This window comes from Cupressus sempervirens, chromosome 7 (genome assembly GCF_028749045.1).
Source record: "Cupressus sempervirens isolate cs-2001-9-10 chromosome 7, ASM2874904v1, whole genome shotgun sequence".
NCBI lineage: Eukaryota > Viridiplantae > Streptophyta > Pinopsida > Cupressales > Cupressaceae > Cupressus > Cupressus sempervirens.
This window is the reverse complement of record NC_143124.1, coordinates 633,270,583-633,290,394: the sequence shown is the minus strand read 5'-3', so window position 1 is coordinate 633,290,394 and position 19,812 is coordinate 633,270,583. Positions and strand designations below refer to the sequence as shown.

The window sequence follows — 19,812 nt, the reverse complement described above, 5'->3', positions numbered from 1 at the left end:
TAAATGTTTTTATTTTTTGGTTTCAAAAACCTGCTTGAAATGAATCTTGGTGTGGGTCACAATTACTTAACATGTCTTCTTATTTTTTTCTCTGATTAAATGCCACTGTGCCTGCAGTGTTTGCCTAATTTTTGTGACCCTTTGTTGTGGGACTCTTAAACACAAAGATGAGATTAAAATTATTAATTTCTAGATATTCCTTAGTGATATAAGAATGGGCATGGGAGTCATGTCATTGCAGTCATTTTGTGTAAAGTTAAAGGACGTAGTTATCAGCGATCACTGCTGAAAGAAATTCGTATTTGTTGTACACACCATTAATCAAATTCCATGCAGCATTAGAGTTTACTAGAGCAACAGAATAAAATGACACACAGAAGATGAATGGATTTTACTGTAAAACACATCCACATGGCACCAAATTTACCCTGCAGAAACACTGTTCAAGTAAATGATTAGCAATCGAAAGATGCCTCTATTATTCTGATGCATCATAAGTTTTTTCCAGAGATATGTTCCATTCAAAAGCTTTCAGCCTCTTTTTCCCCTCTAACCTGGCTGCAAAACACATAAAATGTAGAATTATGGAACAATACCTTTTGAAACCATCTACGATGAATTCAAAGGATTGTCAATGTTGCTTGACCTTCCAAATCCCCATTTGTGCTATACAGATATGCAGTTAAAACTCAATGTTGACAATGTTGCCTGACCTTCCAGATTCCCAACTGTGCTGTGCAGATATTTATTTAAAAATTATAACTGAAAATATAAGCTGCGTAATGTGGATAGAATTTCCATGCCATCTACTGCTGCTGGACCTGTCTTGGGAGCTGGTCATTCTAGAAGGATTCACTGGTGGCTGAATATATTCACCATGCTTTCACTCAAAAATTCATTCTTGAAATAGACTGGTAATTTGTCAATCTGGTATCATCATCACATTCTTATGCTATCCATTTGATCATTTATCATCTCAATCATAGTATCATGTTGCTGGTTTTATAAGCAACCACATTCCATACATTAGATGAGCAAATCAAGACATTTTCGTGTGCGACTCTTCTTCTGCTCTATCTAAGGAGAAATGAATAAACAAGGTAAAAGGTCCATATTGTTTTTTAATCTTTATGTTATTCTCTTATTTATTTTCCTTTCCATGATTGAGAACCTTGATATATTAAAGTTGCACGATATCATTTGACATGCATGTTGATAAATTGTAGTGTTTGTAGAGTTTTAGCCTTTAGTTTATAATGTCTTTATAAATTTTGACCTTTAAATTTTTAATCAATATCTATAAGTTTACGAAATATTATTAATACTTAATATATATAAGTTTATTTTAATATTAAAATTTATCCAATCTTTAAATACTCACATTTAAATTTATATAAAATAAACTAAATTCAAACATCAATAATAAATAATATATATAACTTGGACTCTGTCCTTGACCAAAAAAGGGTTTCTTCCTATCAAAAACATTTCTATGATGCAGGCATGGGTTGGAAGTGCCCCTTGTTGTCCTCAAAATGTTTTTTTTTTTTGCGATTTGTCGTGGAGAAGGTCTGAAATTTCTTTGGAATAGCTAGAAATGTCTTAGGATGGCCAAGGCACACATAAATGCCCCCCTGACTGCCCCAAGGATGGCTAGCCATCTTCTATGACCCAAATAGCGAAAAGTTCAATTTTTTTAAACACAATAAAAAATAAAGGGATGTGGGGGCCCTTGTACGCCCTATTGCATAAAACATAAACCTAAAAACAACAATGTTGCATCCAAAACAAAAAAAAAACACTCATTTATGTCATTTTGCAAAGTGTGAAGAGTGAAAAGGAGAAGAGTATGTTGGCGCTCAAAATTGCATTCCTATTTTAAGCGTCCATTTAAAATTTTGAGAAAGTCAAGCCCTATGAATGCCCATAATTGAATGTGCACTCGGCTGTCCATTTGAGATCCTTAAGATGTTCAATGTCTCTGACACTTTTCATTCAGTTTGCCTAAGCCTTCCTGATGATAATTTGTCATTCTGAGTTATATGACAAAGTCTTATTTTGAACAAATCTTAAATCTGCTTTCTACCCCATTTAATATGCAGAATTCAGTCAAGAACCTTTTCTTTATACAAATCCACCACGTCCCTTGAAATCCTTTAGCCTCTTCTCTTTTTCTTGCTCAAGGCATCCCCTTTTAAACCTTAGGCAAACTTGAAATAATGTTTTGATTAAATCTGTTTTAAGTTTATGGTAATCAAGGTTTACACATTTTTTAAATCCAAAAAGTTGCTTTTCAAACTTACCATGCAAGTCTCGGCGATCGTAGATCTTGCTCAGATCGACGGACCACGCATTCTCGCATTTTCAAAATGCGGGGCCGTTACAAAATGCGGGGAAGCGCGAAGAGGGCACGTAGCACAGTTTGATTACGTGGATCCAAGATTTTTCAAAAGATTGACTCACCGTTGATCTTGGTTAAGATCACCGGATGCCGCTTGCCCGCAAGATGAAGATGAGCATGATTTAAATAAAGCGGGCAAGCGCATAAGTGACATCTGTCCCTTATGAAGACACAAGGAGATGTTCGTACGAGCGCAGAAGACAAGTTATGAACATCGTCGATCTATGTGAGATCGACGAATGAGGCATACCCGCATTTTTAAGATGAGAGGTAGATAAATATTGCGGGCGTGCCACTTTGTGACGCGTGGCATAGTAGGACCAAAATGCGAGGAAGTAACGATGTCATGGGTGCTGAAGTCTTGAATGCCGCGGTCAGGCTTGTCAGAACACGTGCAGTAAAAGGTATTTTCTCATTGGTCAGGATCATTGTGATGGGCCGCCTATTATTGAAATTCTGAATCACCGTCGATCTAAGCCAGCATCAAGGGCTAGCGTTTGCCTGCATTGTTTTATCTCCGTATGATTTTATAATGCGGGTAAAAGGATTGTGGACACGCATCGCAATTAACCAAATCATGCCATTCTGAAGTGTCACGTGTTTTGTGATAAAGGAACAGTGCAATAGTTATTCAGGAAATTTTTCATCAACCATCGATCTTCTTTGGATCAATGATGGGTGCTGGCCCGCTATATCAACATGCTCGCAAGATAAAAAGTGCGGGAGTGCGCAAGCCTGACATGTGGGGCGGACTCAGGTCATTGATTCAATTCAGATCTGCGGTTCTCGCGCGTTTGCATTTCTTAGAAGCAAGAAGCGCCCACTAAAAGATAAATTGCACATATGGCTAATTCTGATTGGGTTATTCCGAACCAGCTTGCCTAGTGGATTTCGAAGCCGTCATGCTCATAGTTTCAACTTATAAGATCTTTAAGATCGACGGTGCATATTTTACTATTGAAGGTGGTATCATTATGCATATTAATGAGACATGAAAACCTTCGCGTGTGAAAGTAAAGAACAGGGTGTAACAAGTGAGATTTTCCCAGTATCAAACTTGTGCGAGTACAAATTCGTGAGTCATCTCTGAACGGAAAAAATTACTGCTAGGATTTAGATAAATTTGGCACGAGTGTCAAGTAGTTGGCTCAAGGATAAAATGCAGAAGTTACAGAGATAAAAGAAAAGGCTTCAGGTAAGTTTGTATACCATAGTCTCTGCATTTTTCAGTCCTGATGATTTATTCAAAAGATGTCTCTAAAGATTTCACTAAGTCTGAGGGTATGGATAGCGGAAGGATTGTTCGTTAAGAGTAGTTGGTTCTGGGACACTGATACTTTGAAAAACGATTTATTTATTTTCAGAGGATGGTTCAGAAAAGGAAAATGGTTAGCTTCGTATGCCTGTGTATGGTTTTTTGATAGAGGAAAGCTAGTAATCAGGTGTAGTAGTCAAGTCACCAAGGTGGTAAGAAGAACAAGGAGTAGACTTTGTAAGCTAACAACCTTTTCAGCAGAAACATCATCTTTTAAACAAATTTTCAAAGCATCTTAGTTTGATGCCAGGGTAGCAGAAATATTTGAGACCCTGTGCATAGTTTTGGAAGAGGGTGAAGAAGATTTTATACCATGGGGTATAGTCTTTTTCACTTTTTGTGCGTGTCCCCCCTTTTTGTGTCAGTAGATGGCAAATTTTGGCAAGAAGTTGGTTAAGGAAGCAGACGTGTCTGGGGATCAGAGCATCCCTATTTTGTTCTTTTTAATAACCACATTGTTTTCCGGCTTCTGTACTGCATGCTAAGTAGTTATTTTGTTATTTCTGAAGCCTGGCATGATCAGTAAAGAGTGGGAGGTAAAGATGATTCTCATTTTGTAGTCATCTTGACAAAACCCACGGGCCTAGGTTGGTGCGTAGTTTCCAGAAGTTGGCAGTCTTAGCAATTGCGCATACAACAAATTAGTGGTAGAGCCGAATCAGCAAAAAGTGGTAACAGAAAAGGAGCTTACAGGAGAATATTTGATCTACATGATGTTCTGTTAATCATTTTTCTTCTTTCTTCCGTTACAAACTTATGATATCTTTTGTAAGGGACACTTGTCAGTTCTCTATGCCTGAAGCTTGTTGCATCTCACAGTATTTAAGTGAGATCCCAAGGCTAGAGAAGGGAAAAGGGGGGTGGTTGTTGGTTTTCTATTCCTCCAATTCTTAGAGCTCTGCTCAGACTGTGAAAGCCACATACCCAGCATGTCTTGTATGAACAGCATATGGATTTCATAGATAGTTCTGATACAGTAGTGTGATCTTGTATCTTGTTTTATGCATTCCTAATGTACTTATTTCAAGGAGATAAATACAATGTGCAGAAGGTTTGAATTTCAATATAATTCTGTCTCCTTTCTTGTTGAGTTTGTAATGTTATATGTTCAAGAACAAAGATCTTGAACCTATCTGCAATTGCCCGGTTGTATGTTTGAAGTTTGCTTGCCTTTAACTCAAGGAGTCATATAATTGCTTGTGGTTTCCGACAAGGTTGCAGATTCAATTAAGAATGATGTGAGAAAGTATGGGGTTATATTGGATATCATTGTCTAATTCATAAGGTGAACAGACTGAACATGAATGTCTTAACGTATGCCATATGTTGATTGATGTTCAAGGATGCATAATTCTGGAGTGTAGGATTGCCCTAATGGATAAGGCACTGGTCTTTTATAGGATCATTTAAGTTTTTGCTGCATATTGAACATGCTGTCTTTTCTCAATATAAATCAATCTTTTTCCCTTCATGTTGAAGTGGATATAAAAGTTTTAAACCCTCACTCAGTTTATGAATAATATCGGTTTGCACCTAGCTAATTGTAGAATCTATGTTGTTTCATAAACCATTAGGAGATATTAGGGGTTTCATCTGCTTTTCTAGATCTTGAAAGTGGTTACTGCACTGGTCGCATAGTCAGATCTAAAGAGGTTCACCCGCCTAGGTTTTGTAGAGCCTGAAGTGCAGAAGGAGTATAGCCTTATAGTTGGCCCTGTGTCTGAAATGATATGTTGATAATGGGAGTTAGCTGCCCCTAGATGTGTCATATTCTCATGGGGATAATTGGAAACGGGTAACGTTTTCAAACACCAACAGAGTATAAGCATGAGCAGGAGAAAAAAAGGAAGTTGCGCAAAGGGCAAAAGAAGATTTAGTCTCCATCATTTGAGGTAAGTTAATTATTTTTTGTTTAGTTTTAGAAGTTCTTTTGCTTTTTTTGGTAAAAAATTTGAAATACTTAGGAGGGTTTTATTTGTTTGTTTGTGTTCTATGTTTGCATTTGCAGCTATCATTCACATTTTCAACCAAACTAATAAAAACAAACAATGAGCTCTAGCAGTACCAATGAAGGCAGCAAAGGTCAAGAAACTGAAAATTGAACAAGCATGCTGTTGTGATGGAAGTTTAAGGAGTGCGAATGTTTTAAACAATCCACTTCACTGCTTCTCTAGATTACGCAAAAGCACATTTAACCCAGAATAACCACTTATACAATCTGCAGCAGCCATAAATTTCAAGGAATTCTTTTTTGGGGGAAGTAGATTACGGCTTTGTCATATTTGCAAGGAGAATTTAGGGGCAGCTACACAAGAGTTTACTCCCTTCTTCAAAGCACACCTTGTCAAGGATTAAAATTTTATAAAACCATAACATAAGCTTAGAAGGCCGATGTGACTAGGTTGCATATGGAGGGTGAGGCTAATAAAATGGAATACCAATAGAGTCTTTGCAGCCTAATGCATCATTTTCTTGTGCTGATGCTATTAATTGACTCCTTTTACAAGTTGCTACTTTCTCTATTCTAGAGAGGAATTGGTCCAAATATAGCTTCATCCAATCAGTCAAGAGGAATAGGTTTATCTTGAGACGGTTAGAAAAGTTGGTGGTTGTGTGTGGTGCCTTGCGGCTCCAAGATAACTAGACTTTTGAGTATTGCCAAACTCTAGCTACATGTTGGGATGTTGATCTACACAACTTTGATGATGGGTAGGGACATAATGTATGGTTTGGGATTCCTTTTGATCATGATTGGTTAACCTCTTATAGTGGCAATGACTTAGATTTTGAGTTTGATGTAGTGTTAGAAGATGCTGATTAGGGACAGCTGCATAGTACATATTTCTATATTTTTGTGATTTTGTAGTTGAAACATGTAGTTGTTACATCCCAATTTTTGACCTAATTTGAAATATAGCTGTTGAGGTTCACATGAAGTCATTTGGCAGTTTAATTTGTTATAATCTTGCAAAATGGTAAGATGGTTAGTCGTTATAATTTCAAATGAAGATAACAAGTTAGTTGATCATTTATTACGAGTTCATGGAATTGAGAAGATGGTTAACCGTTATGATTATTTATGATTAAATAATTTATTATGATAATATAATTTAATTATGGAGAATTTCTTTGTACGAAACACGTCGAAGGGGTGGAAGCATTGTCAGAAAAGGATTAGGCACAGGAGCATCACCATCACTGGGCAGATGGGTTGAGGACCTGGCAACTTGAAAGAGGATACATTTGTGGGACCTACATGAGCTATTTAAATAAATAAATTGAGAAACATAAAATAATTGAGTTAAAATATAATACGTACCTTTAGAGATTGTCTATTAATTTTATCTTATCATTATAATAAACACTTACATACGAACACATAAATAAAAAATGAAATGGCACCAATAAATTATAATAATATAATCTAATGATGTCACCTCATCAATAGACTTATGTGAACGTATATAAGAACGTACTATAATAATAAAATAAAAATTATAACTCTTCAACTCCTTATTTCTTTTCCCTCTATATTTCTCTTCTTTTCAAATCGAATTAATGTTTGTATTCGAATGGACATCTTGAAAAACCGATGGAAGTCGAGGAGTTACGGCTAACCTTTAAATGAAGCCATGAACCGACTAAGGAAAATCATTCTTTCCTCACTTTTCTATTTATTTGATCCATTTCATATTAAGTCGAGCTTAGACGTTCTTAGCCGAACATTCCCCAGTTTTTGTTTTCTCAATCCCAAATTCCTTATTTCCTCTTTATTTTTCTGGTGACTAAAGTTTGAAATCTAGTATCAATTAGCGGGTGAGCTAGTAGCCTATAGGAGTTTTGGCCAGTGCAAGAGGAGCCACATCTTAATCACAAAGATCATTGAAGATCTTCATCGAGTATCCTTGTGATTTACATCATATATGAATTCAAAAGGTAGCTATAGAAAACCTGATTGATTGTGAATCAACATCAATGCCATGCTATCATAATTTTTCCAAACATAATTAGAATACTTATAACACCGAGGAATTCATTGGCAAGATGCCATAGTATTGGTGAAGAGGTGTAAGTAATATTAGAATGCTCATAATCTTGTGAACACCGAGGAATTCACCAGCAAAGAAGCCATGGAATGGTGAAGAGGTGTAAATAAAATAGAATGATCATAATCTTTCAGGCACCTAGGATTCATCGGAAAAGAAGCTATTGAAATGGTGAAGAGGTGGAGATAACCTGCAAGAACCAAGAATGAAATCAGATATGAATAACTAAGTATTGGAACACTTAATAGCTCATGCATGATCTTGTTATTGTAATCCCTGCTATCAAGTCGAATGGTGTGTTTAGATACCAAGATGCTCAGTGGATAATAAGATGATCCCTGTCTATTCTGGGTAGGGAGGGCCTATCTCGATAGAGATTGTGTGGGGATAAGTTATGGTTCGAGGTTAGGTGGTTAAGCCCTTGACAATGTTTCACGTCTCCCCAAGTTGTCGGATGTATAATAGACAAAGATAAGCCATACATTCAATTCTTTGTCGGAAACAGGTATTATCACTTTTATGATGTATATGCAAGAAGGTAAGATTAATTGAGTTATTTTATTGTTATAGATATTTTACACCTAGATGCGAGAGATGGATTTATGGATTGTTTTTCATTTATATGAATATCAAATATGAGCATATTTTCTAATCTTGAGTTATTGCCACAGTTAAGTAATCGGAAGGAAAGGAATGATATAGTGGTATCTGAAGCCCTAATTGATTAAGTGGTAATTGGAACCCTAAATGATATAGTGGTATCAGAAGCCCTAATTGAATTAGTGGTATTAGAAGCCCTAAGTGATACAATGGTATTAGAAGCCCTAAATGATCCAATGGTAATTGATGCCCTAATTGATATAGTGGTTTGTGATGCCGTAATTTTATATAGTGGCTTTTAATAGTAATCGTCATTTGATTTTGATATAGCGGTATTGGATGGTAGTTGTTATATGATTTTGTTATAGTGGTATTTGGGACTAATTTGGGTGATTGCAGAAGCCTTCTTACAATGATTTATCAATTCAAATTCCCTGGTATGTAGATTTAAATTTCTACAATAAATTCCTTGATGGTGTTTTAAGTTCTAGTTACGAAAATCTTGTCTAATTGATTTTAACGGTAAATCTCATTCACATGAAAATGACTGATATAATTTTCTTCCTATGAAATTGAAGTAATAGCTATATTTCTTTGAGAATGTTAATTGTTAATTAAGACCTAGCAAAATTGGTTGTTATAGTAGTCTTGGAGCATTTTGTTGCAATTTAAATAAATAAATAAATTATATATATATATATATATATATATATATATGCACATTGTTAATGAATGCAATTTCTTAAAACTTGATTTATTTGTCACTTTCCACAAATTAAGGTTTACGAAATAATTTGCTCATTACTTTCTTTAAACTAGAGTTCTATAGTGTATATGATGGTTGCCTTATCAAAACTATAATATGGATGTTTGGAAATTTCTAATTTTAATTTTTTTTCCCCATTTCTTAAAAATGGCTCCTTCCATCCTTGTCCTTGAAATACATCCTAATGGCCCCTGGCATCCTTGACTTGGAAGCTTGAGATATATGTATTGATCAGTAAAGTTTAGTTTTATATTACATTTTTCAAAAATGCAGATTTACATGGAAGCATTGCAATATAGAGGTAACACTAGTCAAAAGGAGCAGAACCAATAGCCTTCTTCCCTAAACGAATCCAGATATTCAATGCAACATAGGTCACTCAAAACACTCCCTAGCCAAAAAGAACCTGAGCGCCACTTGTCAAATTGCCACTATTGTGGTTGATTAGAAGCACCAAACCCACCATACTCAATCCTCTTCACCTTGGTGCTTCAATTGGGCGATCTTGCCAACGTTTAGGCTCTCCCATTCCCTAGATAATCTCCCCCTTGCACTCGCAAGCTTTTTTAATTAGGAGGCAATCCTTTATGCCACTTAGACTGATGCCCATAGCTACCTTGCACACTTCATGGTTTCCATACACATTTCAAATCAAAAACATATGAATAAAGGGGCCCCCTTCACCAATCTAGAATTAGTCCTCTTTACATGCCACTGGTCCCACTCTCATCCTTGCCCTAACCAGGATTTCTTCGAGGCTGCCTCTCCATTCCTCACAGGTGCAAGAAGTAACCAGCTACCTCACCTCCACTATTGTGCTTAACAAGGGAGAAGAAGCTAGATGGAAGGCAAGAGAGACTTGTGATGCACAACTGTAATGTCCCCTTTCTTGAATAGGAATTAATAATAAATGATGAAAAATAAAATTAATGAACAAATAGCAATACATTATAATAATTTATTATTTAGTTTTCTATATTATTAATATAATAATGAAGGATCACAAGATTAATAAGAAAATAATAAATAAGTAAGAATTAAAGAATAAAATGTTAAATTAACTTAGTTACCCGGGTTCGCTAGTATGTCCTCCGAACCAAGTCTGGGTTCAAACTAGTATCAAATTCGGGTCCAATTCGTCAAAATTTCGCCTAGGTTTCAAAACAAAATTGTGTATGAATAGCTCCTTGATTTTTTTGTAAGATGTTATAGTGTAGGCATCCCAGGTTGCATCTTTGACATAGAAAATGTTTAATTGCACAAAATGGACTAGACTAGATCATGAATGTGGAGATGATGAGCTTTTCCAGTCGTAGACATGAACAGGATAAACCCGCCATTGGGGGATAGAACAATGCTGCAGGTATAACTCTGCTTCTTTTATAAAATGATACACTTCTTTCCAAGCTCAACTTGCTATATGCATGTTGTAATAAACCGGGCTTTTGACAAAGGAGCTCTCTTGTTTGTAATCAACTTGTCTAGCAAGGCCTAAGATCTGCCAATCAATTGGACAATGCTTTGTAATGATGCTATGATTACGAGTTTAAAGTTTATGGTGTTTTTGTTGTTTAAATGATTAAATCATATGATTTTATGATACTACGTGACATTCTAATTTTAACTTATGTTTCTAGGCTTCATTAATATGTATATATATATTTATAAATGTATATATGTATATATATGTGTATATGTATATATATATTTATAAATTTTACATGCTTTTGTATGGATGAACCTAAACGAACCCAAACCCTTTTCCAAAATTTTTCCGTACCACCAAATTGGCCCTTCAAACCCGTATTTGGAATTGAACTTGAACTGGTAACTAAGTTAAATAATATAAAAATATAAATTACCATATAATAAATATAAATGCCATATTCACATAAAATTATGTATATGATATAATACATACTAAATATTACAAATATAAAACAACATATCAATATATTGACTGATTGAAGAAGCTATACGACAACTTAATATATAATACAAGCTACTAATATAAGGGGCAACAATCATAATATGGAAAGTGATTCTTCTAACAAAGCCATAACTTATGATCCATGTTACTTAGCAAACATAATAGATTACTTGCAGCAACTAACAAACATAATTAAAATGTTAGTGGGAAGACACATCTCTTCCAAAATGGGATCTATTTGGAGGAATACGACTTTTGGAAGTTGACAAAAATAAGGGGAGGAATATCGAATAGGAAGGGTGTTTACCGTATGGGGTAAATGAATCAATGCATACAGACAATATATAAGAACAACAGAACTCCTATTATTCGCATATGCCAAAGATATTACATTATGCTTCTGATGATGATGATTACAATGATTTCCCATGGTGTACATATACTGTTTTGAAGAACCTTCCTGAAGGGGTCCATCGGCTACATAACAAGAACCTTCCCGAAGGGACCCGTCGGCTACATAACAATAACCTTCTCGAAGGGACTTGTCGGCTACACAATATCTACCAACGATATACATCCTATCAGCTACACAATATTTATCTACGACATCATCCCCCCAAAAGAAAAAGTCGTCTCTGGACGACAATTACAAAATATTTGGGACAAATTAACAAACAAAATACATTAACTGACTAACTAGAACAAGATAAATTTGCTTCTGTCACATCAATTTCACATTCGTCCCATGCCTACACCCACGTTGCATCCTGTAGCCTCAGCTAACACAATACTGTCTCTTTAATCAAGCTGACCTTGATAGTCACCCGTGTTGCTTTCTTTGCTTCCAACTCCTGGGTATCCTGAGCCAAGTGTCGCTGTATTGCCTTCAACCGGATGATCAGCTCGTCCCGAGCTCTCTCTATGCATCCACCAAGACAGCTTCACGTCCAACACCTACTTCAAATGCCTCAAAGCGTATCACCCCTCTCAAAAGGCTTGCTTTGTTGATCTTTCCACCTCTGGCACACTATGCCTGTAGCAGCTCCAGGTCTCATCAACTGGTCATTCTCGAAGGGATCCATTGGCTACATAACAAGAACCTTCCCGAAGGGACCCATCGGTTACATAACAAGAAACTTCCCGAAGGCACCCGTCGGCTACATAACAATAACCTTCTTGAAGGGACCCATCGGCTACACAATATCTACCGACGACATACATCCTGTCGGCTACACAATATTTACCTACGACAAAGGGGAGAGGGAACATTCATTCAACACTACTAATAGATAGTAAAATATCCAAATCAATGTTTGTTATATTTTTAAGCAATCTACTTCATACAGAGAGACGTATTGAGCTGGCTGTTGGGAGTTGGTAATCAGATCAAAAATACATTTTAGCAAATGAATATTGTTTTTCTCTATTGGTTCATAGCGGAGGATAAGAGAGTAGTTGAGGGACATATAGAAGACACATGATCTTTCCATTGGTATCCTTCCAATCCTTCAATTTTGCTAGTTATAATCAGATCCCTCTTGTGAAACTTGCAAGCCTTATACATAATCATCTTTTAGATCTATATTGTATATAAGTCAAGTATTGTAACCACATTCAATATACATATCAGATCCACAAATTAAGGTTTACAATTGACAAAGTGATCACCCTTCCCTTGCAAGTATTAAGGACAAATCTGAACTTTACAGATTATTAAGATAATTGGCATTATGTTGGCCACTCTCCTAATTGATTTTTGAGTCTAAAGAAGTCTCTTATAATTAAATTTGAAGAAAACCATAGTCTCTTATAATTTAAAGAATTCTAAAGAAGTCTCGTATAATATTTAATGCAAACCGATGAAAGAAGTAAAATCACCATGAATGAAATGGTCAATGAATTGAGAATTTTATAGAACAAACAAATCAAACCCTAATGAGCCAAAATGAAAGAATAGAAAAATCCAACCAAACACTCCTCTAGTTTTGCAAAACATGGGAAACTCAATCAATAACCTCAAGAATAATTCCTCAAATGGGAGGGACATAAGCTTCAACTACTTTGAGAATAATAATGGGTCATCAACATCTAGGGTACCTAGACCACCTTTTCTACCTAGAGAAGAAATAATGAGGGAGGAGGAAGGAATAGATCAACCTATAAATAGTGCTATAGATAATGCTAGAGCCTATGCAAGACTTGAGGCAGAAATTTGAGCACTCATAACATTTATGGAATTTTGTGAAGCACAAAGACACAAGACACCTAAGATAGCAAGGAGAAAACCGAGTAAGAATCTAAAACATTAAGTAATAAAGTGTTGCTTCCCAATTTTAATGAATCAAGAAAGATTACAACTCATGTTTGGCTACAAAAGTTGAACACTTGTTTCATCCTCAGTCCAATGACTGAAGAGCATGCGCTCTTATTTACTATCCTCCATTTAGAAGTGATAGCACATGAATGGCGCTACCTCCCTATGCCACCAAGATATAACCTCCTATGAAAGGTTCTCTCAAAAATTCATTAGTATATTTGGACAAGAAAACCCCAAATGTTACTTCAAGGAACTTACACAACTAAAGCAACATGGAACAATAGAGGAATTGTTTAATGAATTTCAAAAACTTTTCATCATGGTTCCCGGCCCATCCCAAAGAAGACTCATGGCGCTACCCCCCTATACCACCAAGATATAACGTCCTATGAAGGGTTCTCTCAAAAATTCTTCAATATATTTGGACAAGAAAACCCCAAATGGTACTTCAAGGAACTTACACAACTAAAGCAACATGGAACAATAGAGAAATTGTTTAAAGAATTTCAAAAATTTTTCATCATGGTTCCCGACCCATCCCAAAGAAGACTCACCTATCTATTTATTAAAGGACATAAAGAATCAATCAAAGCTATGCTAAACCCCCGAGAAACACAAACCATACAAAAGGCTAATATGGTTGAATCAAATTCTTCAAGGGAAAAAGGTCAAGGATCTTTCATCTAAGGCACAACAAAGGTATGAATAGTCAACTAAGGATTTTAAGGGAAGAAAATGCTATTTATGCAAAGGGCAATTGAGTATGGGGTCCAATGCCAAGGGAGAGATGCATTAATGGAGAAAGGTGTGTGTCTCAAGTGCAAAGACCATGGGAGCTGAGACTCAAATATAGGGAATGTAGTCAAGTCCATAGAATAGAAGCAACACTTGATGAAGAAACATTGCACAAGGGAACAAAATATGATAAAATAGATTTTTACAACATCCAATTAGAGAAAAGAAGAATGCAAACCCAGTGGAGCTTTGAAGAGGTTCAATCCTAGCTATGACAACAAACCAGAAAGTTTTTGTTAGTTAGTGATGCTAAAATAGTGATTAGTATATTTATGCAACTCTATATTATAATTTTGATTTATTGTTATTAAACATTTACGATATAAACAAAATAAGAGAAAAAGGTTGCAGTTAAGGGAGGATTGCTAAGAACATCCTATCACAAGGTAGAACTTACACATCCCTTTAAAAGGACATTCTTGGTGAATGTTGAAAGAACTTTATTCAAGGGCATTCTTGGTGAGTGTCGAATCTTGATCCAAGACAACTTTAGTGAGTGTCAAAGGTTCATCAATGACATTCTTGGTGGGTGTCAAAACTTGATCAAAGACATTATTGATGAGTTAAGGTTTGATGAATGATATTCTTGGTGAGTGACGAGGCTTGATCAAGGCCATTCTTGGTGAATGTCGAAACCTGCTCAAGGATATCCTTTATGAGTGTCGAATTGTGATCAAGGACATTCTTGGTGAGTGTTGTTGCTTGATCAAAGACGTTTAACGGGCGCAGAGACTTTTCTAAGAATATTCTTAGTGAGCATCCAAACATTTTAAATGAGTGATGAAATTCCTAGATAAGATAAGATAAATGTATTAATGTCCAACAAGAGACCACGAAAAGGGTCTAAGGGACTGAAAGCTTACAATCAAGGAGGTTAACAAGAGCAGGATCACCAAACAGTATACGAAAATAACAGAGAAAAGGAAAGAAATAATGCAAAAGAGAAGTGCAAGAATAAGAAAATGAACACAAACACCACCTAGGCAAGTACTAGAGATCCTCGGTGTAAGTAAGTCCTAGAATAGAAGGGTAAGGTCTAGGACAACCGAGAATCCTAATGCATCTTTGAGTAGTCTTGGAGGGGTGACACTGTTGTGTGAGAGTGCTGCAAGTTCTCATAGATCTGGAATGACCGAGGGTTGAAGTGTTGATCATACACTTCACATCCCGAATAGTAAGGAGGCAAGGTTAAAAAGAAGGCAATGATAAGCTGATCCAAAGCTTGGCTATGGGGAAAAAGAAGCTACAGAGTATGGTCACGGAGCTGCATAGTCTCTTGAAGGTAAAGCGTGGGACACCTCCAGTTTGTATAATTGAAGCAAGTGCAGAGAGATTGATAATGTCTAAATAAGCAGTAATATCTTCCTCTAATATCATAGTAGGCGAGGCATCAAAAAATGAAGTGGGTCTCTACTTTGCTCCTGCCAAGGGACATAGCTGGCAAATCCAATCCTCCCTATCAATGTGGTGATTGGTTTGGATTTGAAGTTTGTGAGAACCTACCCTGAATGAAGCCAAGGAGATATGCAGAGCATGGCTCCAATTTCGTGATAAATAACCTAGGTGTTTAATAATCTCATCCAGAATATCCAGAAATTGCCTACTGTAGAAGGCCATCCGCGGACATAACCCCGCTCAGGGACTACTTCAAGTTGTGGCAATGTACTATCTATAGATGTCAAGTTTGACATGCCCATTCAACTTCTACTAGAAGGAAGGAGGTGAGCGGGAGCATCCAATGAGAACTGGAAGGGGGGATCTTGTCAGTCCCAATCCCAATCCCAATCGAACTCAGCAAAGTAGTGGCCCAAGTGCACCAACAGTAGGCCTTGGTGGCCGAGTCGGTGTCAGCTATGGCAATAAAAGAGCAATAGGCCAAATAATAAAGGAATTAGGACACAAATTCTATATCTCTAAAGGCTTATTCATCAAGGAGGAAAACAAATGTCTAATAGAGGAGAAGAGAAGTGCGGCAATAAATCAAGAGAAGTGCTATCTTTTGACTTGTTCTTAGGTTTTAAATTGAATACAGTGATGAAATATCTTCGGATTGTTTAACTTTATATTCATAAATATATTACAGTTTTCACCTTAAATTGATATCACCATTTCAAGGTCATTGGATTAGATATGAAAGTTGCATAGCAGACACCACTCACCAAAGATTTGCATTGCTTGAGGAGAAGCAATTTTGAGGAAGGGCGATTTGTAATGTTCCCTTTCTCACATAGGACTTCATAATAAATGAGAAAAACAAAATTAATGAACAAATAATAATTCATTATAATATGTAATTTATTATTAAATTATCTAAATTGTTATAATAATAATGAAAGAACATAATATTAATAATATGATATAATATAATTAAATAAGAAATAACTAATAATTTTTTAATAAAAGTAAATATATAAACTGGGCCCATTGCCTATAAAAAATACTATAAGATATGAAGTTCCTTATCAAAAATCCTCAAATGTGGGGGAAAGAATGTAATTCAGTTGTAACTTATAAATTATTGTAAGGGAAGATATGCCCTAGCCCTCTAGGGTAATTAAGAGGCAAAATATAAGCCTTCATTGCAGTAAATTTTTTATGTAGCCTTCTCAAGTCCTCTCCCATATATAAGAGGCAATTGTATTTAAAAGAAGATAGGATGCTTGCTTTTCAGGGTATACTAGGGGTTTTCTTCCCTGTTCTTTTCCCCCTAGTGCCTGCACTTTAAAAGGGGATAAAAACAAATTATAAATTTCTAAAATTAATAAAATATTGGCAATAGCCTTTTATCAATAAAAATGAAATAAAATATATAAACTCAAATAATTATAATATTAATAATCGATATTCATTATTATTATTTTTATAACTATTTATTAGTTTATATATTTTATTGATAGATTATTAGTTATTAGTTTATATAATTATAATATAAATATTTGATAGATTATTTATAGATCCTAATCAAACGCAGGAGAAGAGGGGAAGGACAATGAACGACCTAGAAGGAAGGAAGGTGAATAAAATGTAACTTGTGAGAGAAAGCTGATTATCCAGATGTATCTATATACTTAATGGTGTATCAAAGCTTCGGCCGTTTATCTATCAAAAAAAAAAAAAAAAAATATGAATATTTGATATATAATAATAATATATACTAATATAATAAATCATATATATATACCAAATAATAATGTAATTGACATATCAATATAAATTTATGTATATGATATAACAAACTAAATATTACTAATTGCATATCAATTATAGTTACAAGACTCGGACTCGCCTTGGACTCTGCAAGATGATTTTTGACTCGGCAACCGCACTTGGCAAAAAATCTTCAAGGACTTGACAAATTGGAAAACCTGAGAAATTCAAAGATTTCTCAGGATTTTAAATTTTTTTTCATTCATCATTTAATCAATTAACATCAAAGACACAATAATTGAGATAAATAGAAGCTACTTCGCACACATACACAAGTTTACATTGTTCACATGAGTATAAATGTGAATTTATGAAGGAAATAAGTTATAACACATTAGAAATATAAATAGTGTCACTGTCAAATGTCTACAATATGAAATCCACAGAATCAAAAGTTCAAAACATATAACAAAATAGAAGCTAGAGCTTAGAAGACTAAGGTCACAGTAGCCTATATCAGTGACCAGTTGACCCTGCAACCTTCCTATATCAATATGAGAGCCAATTGATCTGCTGGTTTATTTTCTAAAATCCTAATATTCTTCTCCTAAGCTTTTTTCGTCTGATCCTTGTGTTTGCAATCGAAGGAATGGCCTTATTATGTTTTAGAGAAGTCAATAAGGCAAAAAGAGTCAAACCAAACTCAAAAAAAATGCTTTTTGCCTTTTAATGGCTGACTGCCGGCAGAATCAAGGCCATGTGGCTCAGCAAGTCAGCCAAGACACTGCCTGACTCAGCCGAGTCAGAATCCAGAGGCAAAAAGGTTCTAGAGGCCTGGCTCAGCTCGGGACTTGGGAGTCCTGTCTCAATGATATCGATATATCGACTGATTGAAGAAGCTATACAGCAACTTAATTTGTCATACAAGCAACTAATATAAGGGGCAGCGATTATTATATGGAAAGTGATTCTTTTAACAAAGCTGTAACTTATGATCCATGTTAGTTAACAAACATAATAGATTACCTGCAGTGATAAGCAAACAGAATTAAAATATTAGTGGGAAAACATTTCTCGTCCAAAAAAGGATCTATTTGAAGGAATACAACTCTTGGAAGTTAAGGACATAAGTAGCGGGAGGAATATCGAATAGGAATGGGGGAGATAACATTCAATCAGCACTATTAGTCGAGACAGTCAGCCAACAATCCAAATCAGCATTTGTTATATTTTTACACAGCAATATACTTACATACAGGGATACAATCTGATCTGGCTATTGGGAGATGGTAATCAAAAAATGGTAATCAAACCAAAGCATACATTTTAGCTGATGAATATCATTTTTCTTTATTGATTCATAGTGGAGGATAAAACAGCAGTTGAGGAACATATAAAAGACATGATCTTTACATTGTATCCATCAAATCCTTCAATCTTGCTAGTTATAATCAAACCCCTCTTGCGCAACTGCAAGCCTTATACATCAGCACCTTTCAGATCTATCTTGTATATAAGTCAATTATTTCAACCACACAATATGCATATCAGATCCACAAAGTATGGTTTACTTAATTGACATAGTAATCCCCATTCCCTCGCAAGTATTAAGGACAATTCTAATCCTTGCAGATCATCAAGACAATTGGCATTATGTTGTCCACTCTCCTAATTGACTATTGAGTCTAAAAAAGTCTCTTATAATTGAATTTGAAGAACACCATCCCAAATCCCATAGGTCCGGACTTGGGACATTACAGCGATAGAGCTGGAATTGAGGGAGAATAGTGAATGCAAAAATATGAGATTGGACATGGACAAAGGGTACACAGTAGGAAATAGCAGGTTTTTCTTTTCCACCAAAAAGAAGAGGAGTTTGGAGGAGAAATAGGAAGGCAGCGGCTGAAGAGAACATATTTTGGACAGCGCTCCAGGTGAGTACAGTAAATCCTGTGTAACTACTTTTGTAAGGATTTCAACTGAGAAAACAAACCTTGCTATCTTTAAGAAAATCTACATCTTCTTTACGAAGGGATAAAAACTGATTAACCTTACATTGAAAATCATTCAATATGAATAGAGTTGACAAACTGAATCGTTTGGATTCTGTACCTTCTACCCAAATAATTTTCCTTGGTAAAATCTACCCTAATGTGTTAGCTGAAATGGGATTCCTATACCTGGAAAGTGCAAGAACTCCTTATTGTTATAATTACCAATTATGCTCATACCTTGTCACAAAACAACATATCATCTGGTTTTGAATTTAGCACATTCTCCGGTCGCTTTGCAAACTTGAGCAACATTAATGTAATGAGCAACTCTAATTCCCTTACATAGCATCTGGAAAAGATCATTGAGGAGGTACTGTTTCATAGTGCTTTTAATAGGTCACACCTCTTGTGACATGGCCTGGGAGCAAAATTTCCCAGCAATACATCCTTCAACCTTGTCTTACTCATGCCATCATCCCACAAACAGCTGGTTTCTTGAAA

At 35.5% G+C, this 19,812-nt stretch overlaps 1 protein-coding gene across 2 annotated transcripts in view; it reads left to right on the top strand.

Annotated features, from left to right (window-relative positions):
- Positions 1–19,812, top strand: part of LOC149548287 (putative cyclic nucleotide-gated ion channel 5) — a 138,751-nt gene that overhangs the window by 32,090 nt on the left and 86,849 nt on the right. The window lies entirely within an intron of this gene.